The sequence below is a fragment of the Schistocerca gregaria genome, chromosome 10, assembly GCF_023897955.1.
Source record: "Schistocerca gregaria isolate iqSchGreg1 chromosome 10, iqSchGreg1.2, whole genome shotgun sequence".
Taxonomy (NCBI): Eukaryota; Metazoa; Arthropoda; class Insecta; order Orthoptera; family Acrididae; genus Schistocerca; species Schistocerca gregaria.
In genome coordinates, this window is record NC_064929.1 from 130,981,880 (window position 1) to 130,993,070 (window position 11,191).

An 11,191-nucleotide genomic window follows, 5' to 3' on the forward strand; every position below is an offset into this window, starting at 1 on the left:
AGCTTTACTTCTGCCAGTATCCGTCTCCTACCTTCCCGAGTTCGAGACTCGGTCGGGCACACAGTTTTAATCTGCCATGAAGTTTCATATCAGCGCACACTCCGCTGCAGAGTGAAAATCTCATTCTGGAAACATTCCCCAGGCTGTGGCTAAGCCATGTCTCCGCAATACCCTTTCTTTCAGGAGTGCTAGTTCTGCAAGGTTCGCAGGAGAGCTTCTGTAAAGTTTGGAAGGTAGGAGACGGATACTGGCAGAAGTAAAGCTGTGTGCACCGGACGTGAGTCGTGCTTCGGTAGCTCAGATGGTAGAGCACTTGCCCACGAAAGGCAAAGGTCCCGAGTTCGAGTCTCGGTCGGGCACACAGTTTTAATCTGCCAGGAAGTTTTCTATCAGCGCACACTCCGCTGCAGAGTGAAAATCTGATTCTGGATTAAAACACTTGATAATGGCACTTTGAAGCCGAAATCATGATCGTGTAAATGTTACACTGCAAATAAAAAACAGTTTAATTGCGGTACTAACTTTGCCGGCCGCGGTGGTCTCGCGGTTCTAGGCGAGCAGTCCCGAACCGTGCGACTGCTACGGTCGCAGGTTCGAATCCTGCCTCGGGCATGGATGTGTGTGATGTCCTTAGGTTAGTTAGGTTTAAGTAGTTCTAAGTTCTAGGGGACTGATGACCACAGCAGTTGAGTCCCATAGTGCTCAGAGCCATTTGAACCATTTGGTACTAACTTTAAAGAGACATCAAGACTTGCCTCATGGGGTTTGGCAGCACCGGGGGCCGAACCGCACAATAACCCTGTGTTCGGTGTGGGGCGGCGGTGGGGTGAGTGGACTGCTGTAGCCTCTTGTGGGGTTGTGAACCACTAACGGTTACGGTGGGGACGAAGCCTCTATGTCCTTTCTAGCTCCCCAGTTCCATACAATACTACGAATGTGAAATTTGTTACCTGTCGGGGTAGCCGAGCGGTCTAGGACGCCTTGTTACGGTTCGCGGATCCCCCCCGTCGGGGGCTAGAGTCCTCCCTCCGGTATGGGCGTGTGTGTGTTGTCCATAGTGTAAGTTATTTCAAGTTAGATTAAGTAGTGTGTACGGCTAGGGACCGATAATCTCAGCAGTTTGGTCCCATAGGAACTTATAACAAATTTCAAATTTCCATAGGATTTGGCACGAAACTGATGATTACAGATGGGATATTCGTCGTGTTACAAAAGGAAGCCATACTGAACATTTGTAAATAAAACTCTAAGATATACTGCATCCTCTGCTGTTTCAAATATTTCTGCACGTTACGAGGGGAGGTCAATAAGAAAGGCAAGCCTTTATTTGTGAAAGCAGGTAGGTTTTATTCAGGTTTTCAGTACACTATAATATCCCCCACTCTTTTGGCTACAAAACCCTACTTTTCTGTATAATCCCCGTTGAATGAGACAGCCTTACGCCACGTTACTGGCAGGGTCTGAATGCCCGCACGGTACCACTCCACTGGTCGACGCCAGAGCAATCGTCTTGTTGCATCAATGACCTTCCCATCATTTACGTACTGCTTCCCGCGGAGTGCATCCTTCATTGGGCCAAACAGATGGAAGTCGGAAGGTGAGGGATCCGTGCTGTAGGACGAGTGCGAAGAACAGTCCAGTGAAGTTATGTGAGCTCCTCTCGAATGTGCAGAATTGTGTGACGTCCAGTTGTGCAGCGAGGTGTTTGACTGTTATCTGTCGATCACCTCGAAGGAGAGTGTCCGCACGTTCCGACACTGCAGGAGCTACAGCTGTGGGCGTCTGGCCGGCACATGGCAGGTGGGACAGGTAAGCGCGACCTCACTGTGAACGTGACGGGGGCCTCGCCCAACGACTCAACCTGCTTTTGTTCACTGCCAGGACTGCCAGCGCAACCTCGTTGTGAAGGTGACAGAAGCCACGCCCAACGACTCAACCTTCTTTTGTTCACAGCCAGGTCTCCGTAGACACTCCGCAAGTGCCTATGAATATCTGCAGTGCTCTGGTATACCGCCAAAAGAAACTCAGTAACAGCTCCCTGCTTGGAACCCGCCTGTGTCACAGACGCCATTTTGAAGGTTAGGTATAATGGAACTTCATGCATTGTTTGTCCAACGCCTCTTGTATTTGCCATTTTCTCAATTAAAGGTTGCTTTTGTATAACTAATTTACGAACAACGTGCACAGTTGAACCCTGCTTTTTTTTCTTTTTTTTTTTTTTTGGTCAGCAGAAAATTACACTTGATTCCTGAGGGGTAAATATCCCCCAGCCGGCCACTGTGGCCGAGCGGCTCTAGGCGCTTCAGTCTGGAACCGCGCTGCTGATACGGTCGCAGGTCCAGAATCCTGCCTCGGGCATGGATGTGTGTGATGCCCTTAGGTTATGTTTAAGTAGTTCGTTCTAAGTCTAGGGGACTGATGACCTCAGATGTTAAGTCCCATAGTGCTTAGAACCATTTGAACCATAACTATCCCCAGGCTGAAATCTACTGCACTAGAGGGAGCTGTGGGGAGTAGAAAGTGTAGTTGAAAAGACAAATTGGAATACAGTCAACAAATAATTGAGGATATAGGGTGCCGATAGGAGGTGAAGCGGTTGGCACACGAGAGGTATTCCTGGCCGGCCACATCTAACCAGTCAAAAATATGATAAAAACAATAAAAAAATAGAGCGAGCTCAGAGGAGGCCGAGATGTCGATTCACAGCCCCCCACCCTCCCCTGGGTGTACGAACGGTGTGTTCGGAACTCTCGTAATCCATCGAAATCCGACAAGTATCTCTTCGAGTGAGGAACACTGAAGGAATATGCAAGTGCGTCATTGATAGGAAATTTCAAACCAATCGTAAAAAAAAAAATCACGGAGGACTGAAAATTTGTTTCATAATACAGGGTGTATCAGAAATAATTATCCGATTTGGCACGTCTGTATTTCCGACACTAATAAACCTATACAATGAACTTTGTTTTTTGATGAACAGGAAACTCAAAAAGCTTTTTTTCCGTATCTTGAAAAAAATATGAGTTACTGTGCTGGTAAACCTCTTACGTTATTTGATTTTCAAACAGCTGAGCAAAACTGAACGTACTCAGACAGTTTTCTCTTTACTTATTCTGATCATCACTAAACTGACACACGATTTTTTTTTAGCGCAACGCTACCTGACTTTCAATAATCTCTACAAAGGAATGGCCCTGACACAATAACATATACTTTTCATGAATCACTTACAAAAATCTTCGTTACTCGAACTACTGCAATACAGCGAGCGCCATTACTGCCAGCTAAATAAAAGATTCTAACTACTGAAGTCACTAACTACTGATAGACATAATTAGCAAATGAAACATTTTGATAGAGAACAAACAATGTATTTACCTTAATAGCATTCAATAGCCATAATATATATATATATATATATATATATATATATATATATATATATATATATATATATATATATCAGTTCATGACATCCAGTCTTACAAATATCCTTTTTTCTGGCAGACACACGTCCAGATCGTCCGTTCTCAAAACACTGCCATCTCTCTCCCCACATCCACCAACGCTGGCGGCTCACCTCCAACTGCGCAACGCTACGCGCTGTTTACATCGAGCTGCCCAACACTACAATGGCAGACAACAATGCAAAGTGGCGTTACCATTAAGAAAACCTAAACAGCCTACTTACAATTGATTTTGGCAAAAAACATCAAAGATAAGGATCCATATTCGAAGGTGTAACCTGCGATGCTGGACAGTTTTGATGTAATTGCGGATTATTCACACATATAGGGTACGCATGTGATGTGACACACTGAAGAGCCAAACACCCAAAAAGAACACCCAAAAAGAATCTGGTACATCTCCTTCATATCGTCTAGGGCCCATGCGAGAGCGCACAAGTGCCGCAACACGACGTGGTATGGACTCGACTAACGTCTCAAGCACCGATGGAAGGAATTGGCACCACGAATACTGCGGGCTGTCCGTAAATCCGTAAGAGTACGAGGGGGTGCAGATCTCTAATGAACAGCACGCTGCAAGGCATTCAAGATGTGCTCAGTAATGTTCATGTCTGGGGAATCTGGTGACCAGCGGAAGTGTTTATACTCAGAAGAGTGTTCCTGGAGCCACTCTGCGGCAATTCTGGGCGTGTGGGGTGTCGCATTGTGCTGCTGGAAATGCCCAAGTCCCTCGGAATGCAAAACGGACATGAATGGATGCAGGTGATCAGACTGGATGCTTATGTTTAGTTTAGCTACGTTCCGTAATCATTTTTACGATTATTTTATCAATATGGTATGGAACAAGTCAGATTACAAGATATATATATACAAACATGAAAAGTGCTATTAGTATTACTGTAATTTTTAGTTCTACACATGCAACTACATTTAGAGGTATTTCTTTACCAGCTCTGAAACAGAAACTCAACCATGGAATAGAAGAAGTTGTCCAAACAAATGATTTTAAGCTAAGTTTAAAATTTGATCTGCTTGTACAGAAACCAGATGGCAGTCATAAGAGTCTAGGGGCATGAAAGGGAAGCAGTGGTTGGGAAAGGAGTGAGACAGGGTTGTAGCCTCTCCCCGATGTTATTCAATCTGTATATTGAGCAAGCAATAAAGGAAACAAAAGAAAAATTCGGAGTAGGTATTAAAATTCAAGGAGAAGAAGTAAAAACTTTGAGGTTCGCCGATGACATTGTAATTCTGTCAGAGACGGCAAAGGACTTGGAAGAGCAGTTGAACGGAATACACAGTGTCTTGAAAGGAGGATATAAGATGAACATCAACAAAAGCAAAACGAGGATAATGGAATGTAGTCAAATTAAAGCGGGTGATGCTGAGGGAATTAGATTAGGAAATGAGACACTTAAAGTAGTAAAGGAGTTTTGCTATTTAGGAAGTAAAATAACTGACGATGGTCGAAGGAGAGAGGATATAAAATGTAGACTGGCAATGGCAAGGAAAGCGTTTCTGAAGAAGAGAAATTTGTTAACATCGAATATAGATTTATGTATCAGGAAGTCGTTTCTGAAAGTATTTGTTTGGAGTGTAGCCATGTATGGAAGTGAAACATAAACGATAACTAGTTTGGACAAGAAGAGAATAGAAGTTTTCGAAATGTGGTGCTACAGAAGAATACTGCAGATAAGGTGGATAGATCGCGTAACTAATGAGGAGGTTGTGGCACAACTTGACTAGAAGAAGAGATCGGTTGGTAGGACATGTTTTGAGGCATCAAGGGATCACAAATTTAGCATTGGAGGGCAGCGTGGAAGGTAAACATCGTAGAGGGAGACCAAGAGATGAATACACTAAGCAGATTCAGAAGGATGTAGGTTGCAGTAGGTACTGGGAGATGAAGAAGCTTGCACAGGATAGAGTAGCATGGAGAGCTGCATCAAACCAGTCTCAGGACTGAAGACAACAACAACAACCTGCCAGACACTTTATGTCGTTGGGCAAATGATCAAAGATTTTTGCTGCTGAATAATATACTCCTTTCTGAGCAACTGACAGCTTCAATAACGGATAGGAGAGATAATTTTTCCCTCTAGTGTTGTACGTATGAACATCACTGTTCTTCGCGAACTGAGATGGAATTTCATTAGGGAATATATGTACTCTGATGGTGCAGTTAAAGTACCTAACTCCTTCAATATGTTCCTACATGACGTCCTTGGGTGAACACCACTAATTATTTTCACTGCTCTCTTTTCTGCAATCAATACTTCATGTGTAAGTGGTATGTTAAGACAGAAAACTATTCCATAAGACATTATTGAGTGGAAATATGCTAAGTACGTTAGGAGGCTGGTCCGTTTATTACCAAGACTAGCGATAATACGAAGAGCGAAAGAAGCTGAACTTAATTCTTTGAGAAGCTCAGTAACGTGCTTCTTCCAGTTAAAGTTGTCACCAATGTGAACACCCAAAAATTGTACATGTCGCCCGACAGAGTTTTATCAATACGTATCAGGGGTCCCACATCACTCCATATGCAAAAGTCCCACACCATTACAGAGTCTCCACAAGCTTGAACTACTAAGCGCCTGCAACTCTCGCTTCCCGCGAAGCAGACCGGTACAGCGGGCCGCGGACCGAGTAGGGGTCAGCCTGGCCGGTCGTCCCGAAAACACAGACGCTTCCCAGAGACCACCAGGAGGCGTCCACGGCGCCGCAAGAGGTCGCTACAGCCGCGGACCTCTTTCCTTCCGCTCGACACGTGACTGTAAATAGAGCCAGCCATATCCACGCGCCGAGCAGTATTTAGGCTGGCGCAGGAGCCTGGAGAGGCGCCCGCTGCCGCGCCTGTATTCCCACGTCCCACCCGGTCTCCATCTCTCCACCCTCCTTACCGTCTCCCAAGGTGGCTTCCGCCAGCTCCCCCTCCCTGATGATGCCCTCCTCCCATCCATCTACCCCTCCTATCAACTTTGATCCTCCCTCCCTCTTCCTCTGTCTGTTCCTTTGGGCACCCTCCCTCCCTCTTCCCTTTCTCCCCACCCCTCCCCCGGGCTTCCCCTCCCCTGTCCCTCTACCCCTCCTCCCATCTCCTCAGAGGGAGCTGTCCTCTTGACAGGTCCCCGGACTCGCACACGCTACGTGGACTTTCGCGCGCCGGAGATCATCGCCATCTGTGTCTAGTGTGTGTGACGTCGTTTTGGGTTTTTAGTGTCCGCCGTCACGCTTCTACGTTCACTTGTGCCGTCGGATTCATCAGTGTTCTGTGCGCCGTGTCAACGTGTTTTCAGTGTCGTTATCGTCGAGTGTGAACGGCTCCGTGTTTTTTGTGTATCTGTGTGTTTGCCCTTCACTATGTTCATTCTGTTTCTCCAATCTGTGTTCTGTTATTGTCAACACTATGGCTGAAGAGCGGCGTAATATGCCGCTGACAGCCTACCTGATTGTTTAGGTATTAAAATAACAATAAAGGGAAAAGCCTGGAGAGGCGGTTCACGCCGATGGAGCCCACTGGTGTCATCGTAGCCGCAGCGTCACCGTCCATCGCCGCCAGCGTACCGGAGCCATCCTCACAGGACCTCTGCTCGTCCTCGGTGACGGCAACGTGGACTTCGCGCCGCTCTTCACGAGACGCCTGGGGCTTGGTTTCGAGAAGTTGTATGGTTACTACAGACAGTTTATGTTTGGATGAATCTCCGATTCAGTTATTGGTACGCTTGGAGGATCAGTCCTACCTCACGAGTATTGTTTTGTAAATTTTGAAGAAAGACCTTAGTTTTAATAAAACCGCTATAACTCACACTCTGCGATTTTCCTATCCGCGGACGGCGGATATATTACGAACTGTCCTCTGCTCACATGCAGGGTCCATGTGTTCGTGAGGTTGTCTCCCAAACCGCTCGATACAATTTGAAACGAGACTCGTCCGACCGCGCAACATGTTTCCAGTCATCAACAGTCCAATGTCGGTGTTGACGGACCCAGGCGAGGTGATAATCTTTGTGCCGTGCGGTCATCAATGGTACACGAGTGGACCTTCGGCACCAAAAGCCTATACCGATGATGTTTCGTTGAATGGTTCGAACACTGCCACTTGGTGACGGTCCAGCATTGAAATCTGCAGCAATTTTCGGAAAGGTTGCACTTCTGTCACGTTGAACGATTCACATCCGTCGTCGTCGGTTCCTTTCTCGCAAGATCTTTTTGCGACAGCAAAGATGTCGGAGATTTCATGTTTTACCGGATTCCTGGTAGTCACGGTACACAAGTGAATTGTCCTCACGGGAAAATCCCCACTTCATCGCTACCTCGTGTCCCATCGCTCGCGAGCCGGCAAAACACTACCTCCAGACTAAAATTTCGCCATTGTAGCAGTAGTAACCGATCTAACAACTGCGCCAGACACTTGACGTCTTATAAAGGGTGATTCACGAAAATACGCAAATATTTTAATATGTTATTATACAAGTCAAACTGAATAAAAGAGTTCATATAAACATAGGTCTGCAAATGTTTAGTTACATAGTTACGGCTAATAAAAAAAATGGTTCAAATGGCTCTTAGCACTATGGGACTTAACATCTGAGGTCATCAGTCCCCAGCACTTAGAACTGCTTAAACCTAACCAACCTATCACACACATCCATGCCTGAGGCACGATTCGAGCCTGTAACCGTAGCAGCCGCGTGGTTCCGAACTGAAGCGCCTAGAACCGCTCGGTCACACCGGCCGGCGGCTAATAAAAGATTTTGCCTGAAATTTAGCAACTTCGCTAATACGAAGCCACTGCAAAACTCTGCGAGGTTACAATAAAGCACGATTTCCATTTATTTTGTTATTAGTGGTCTGGTGAATCTAATAAAAGATGTCCCAGACGTGTATCTGCAATATTTTTCCAGAACACTCAGAGAAACAAAGAAGTAATTTCGTAAAATTTGTAATTTATCAACTACTTGGCCGAATTGGTTTTTTTAAATTCCAGGCAACGGCACAAATTTTTCAACAGAGGTTATAGAGGATTTAATTTTGGAAAAATGATAGTAATAACTTGAACTGAATCTGTATGAATGTATCAGATAATCTGCTTTTATTCTTATCATAGCACACGTGAATTACTGTTAAACAGGAGAAAACAAAGCGCAGCGTTAAGGAAGTTGTACAGTGTACATACAATTTCATAATACATTCACAACAAATGTTCAAAAATATCTCCACCGAGTTCAGTGCATTTAGCTGCACGTGTATGAACAGATTTTCTTGCTCGTTTCAGTTTCACACGGTTGTTCTTAATTTTGTCTATTGCATTCATAATTAGGGCAAGAAATGCCGCCGGCCGAAGAGGCCGAGCGGTTCTAGGCGCTACAGTCTGGAACCGCGAGACCGCTACGGTCGCAGGTTCGAATCCTGCCTCGGGCATGGATGTGTGTGGTGTCCTTAGGTTAGTTACGTTTAAGTAGTTCTAAGTTCTAGGGGACTGATGACCACAGCAGTTAAGTCCCATAGTGCTCAGAGCCATTTGAACCGAGAAATGCCTCGTGTGTATTGACTTGGGGGTGGGGAGTATTAACTGCATTACATGCAGTAGCTTGGAAGACCTCAAAGCCTATTATCTCCGTAAATTTACAAAAAACATTAATAACAGCCTATTTCTCGGGACTTTTTAACCGTGTCTCACGTGCGTGTTTCACTACGGAACAGAAAGCATACTCAGCCATTTTCATACTGCGCTTTAACAGTGCGACATTCAGAGCTCAACGCTGCAGAGGTTGTGACTGTACACGAAATAAGAACTACGTAGCTAAAGTGTGATTAAGAAAAACGTTGATGGCTCTTAATCTATTTGAGTACCATAAAGTTTCAATTAACGTAACTTATCTACCTCTGTGTCACAAAATATCGATAACTAAGAATTCGTATTTGAAATGGAAACAGGAATTTCGCGTCCAATGTGTAATTAGAATTAAGAAGACGTGCATTATTCATTAAAAAATGATGACGAGTTTTATAATTACGAGATGTAGATATTTCAAATTGAACGGGGAAAGAAAATGATAAGGGGGAGATATGAACGCACGCACGATTAATCGCTTTTCGTTATTATTCCATTACACTACTAACTGGGCTACATGTTCATTGTGGATATGTTGTGTGATACAGTATCCTACTAATGCTGTATCCGAACAGGAAGGGTTTGTTTTTGCTACCCATTCTCATTAAGTTACATTTACGTACACTCAGAGCTAGCTCCTATTCATCACACCAACAGGAAATTTTGTTCAAGTCATCTCGTATCCTCTTACAGTCACTCAACTTCGACGTTTTACCGTACGCCACAGCATCATCATCTAACGACCGAGGTTTGCTGCCCACAATCTCCGCCAAGTCCAAAAAAATGGCTCTGAGCAGTATGGGACTCAACATCTGAGGTCATCAGTCCCCTAGAACTTAGAACTTCTTAAACCTAACTAACCTAAGGACATCACACACATCCATGCCCGAGGCAGGATTCGAACCTGCGACCGTACCAGTCGCGCGGTTCCGGACTGAGCGCCTGGAACCGCTAGACCACCACGGCCGGAAATCACCGCCAAGTCATTTACGTATATACTTATACAGATACAACGCTGGGAAAATTTCAGAGCCGATTATCTGCGTAAATTTATCAAAAACATCAAGAACAGCCTATTTCTCGGCAATTTTAACCGGAACAGAAAGCAGCCTCAGCCATTTTCATACTGCACATTAACAGCGCGACAATCAGAGCACAACTGTGCAGAGTATGTGACTGTACACGATTTTTGATATAGAAACTACGTAGCTAAAGCGTGATTAAGAAAAACTTTGATTGCTGTTAATACAATTGAATATCTAAAGCTGCATTTAACATAGCTTACAAGGGAACCTCCCCACCGCACCCCCCTCAGATTTAGTTATAAGTTGGCACAGTGGATAGGCCGTGAAAAACTGAACACAGGTCAATCGAGAAAACAGGAAGAAGTTGTGTGGAACTATGAAAAAATAAGCAAAATATACGAACTGAGTAGTCCATGTCCAAGATAGGCAACATCAAGGATAATCTCAGCACAGGTCCCGTGGTTAGCGTGAGCAGCTGTGGAACGAGAGGTCCATGGTTCAAATCTTCCCTCGAGGGAAAAATTGACTTTCTTTATTTTCGCAAAGTTATGATCTGCCCGTTCGTTCATTGACGTCTCTGGTCATTGTAATAAGTTTAGTGTCTGTGTTTTGCGACCGCACCGCAAAACCGTGCGATTAGTAGACGAAAGGACGTGCCTCTCCAATGGGAACCGAAATATTTGATCGCAAGGTCATAGGTCAACCGATTCCTCCACAGGAAAACACGTCAGATGTGTTCTATACGACACTGGTGACGGCTTGTGCGTCACATGACAGGAATATTTTGTAGACCCACATAACTTGTACACTTGGCGAATGGGTAAAAAGATTGTTCTACCTTGCCCGATTTAGGTTTCCTTGTGGATGTGATAGTCACTCCCAAAAAAGTAATTAAAACATAAGAGTTTGTCACATAAACTGCAACAAATGAATGCAACAGTTTCACAGTCGCACAGTTTTCGCTGTGCTCTGTCAAAACATATGTTTTTAAAGTTTCAAATTTTTCCGTGTGTAGACCGTCAAATCTTACATATGTCCAAGGAAATATGAACATGTCCTGGAATTTTGGAGAGCGAAGTTGATAA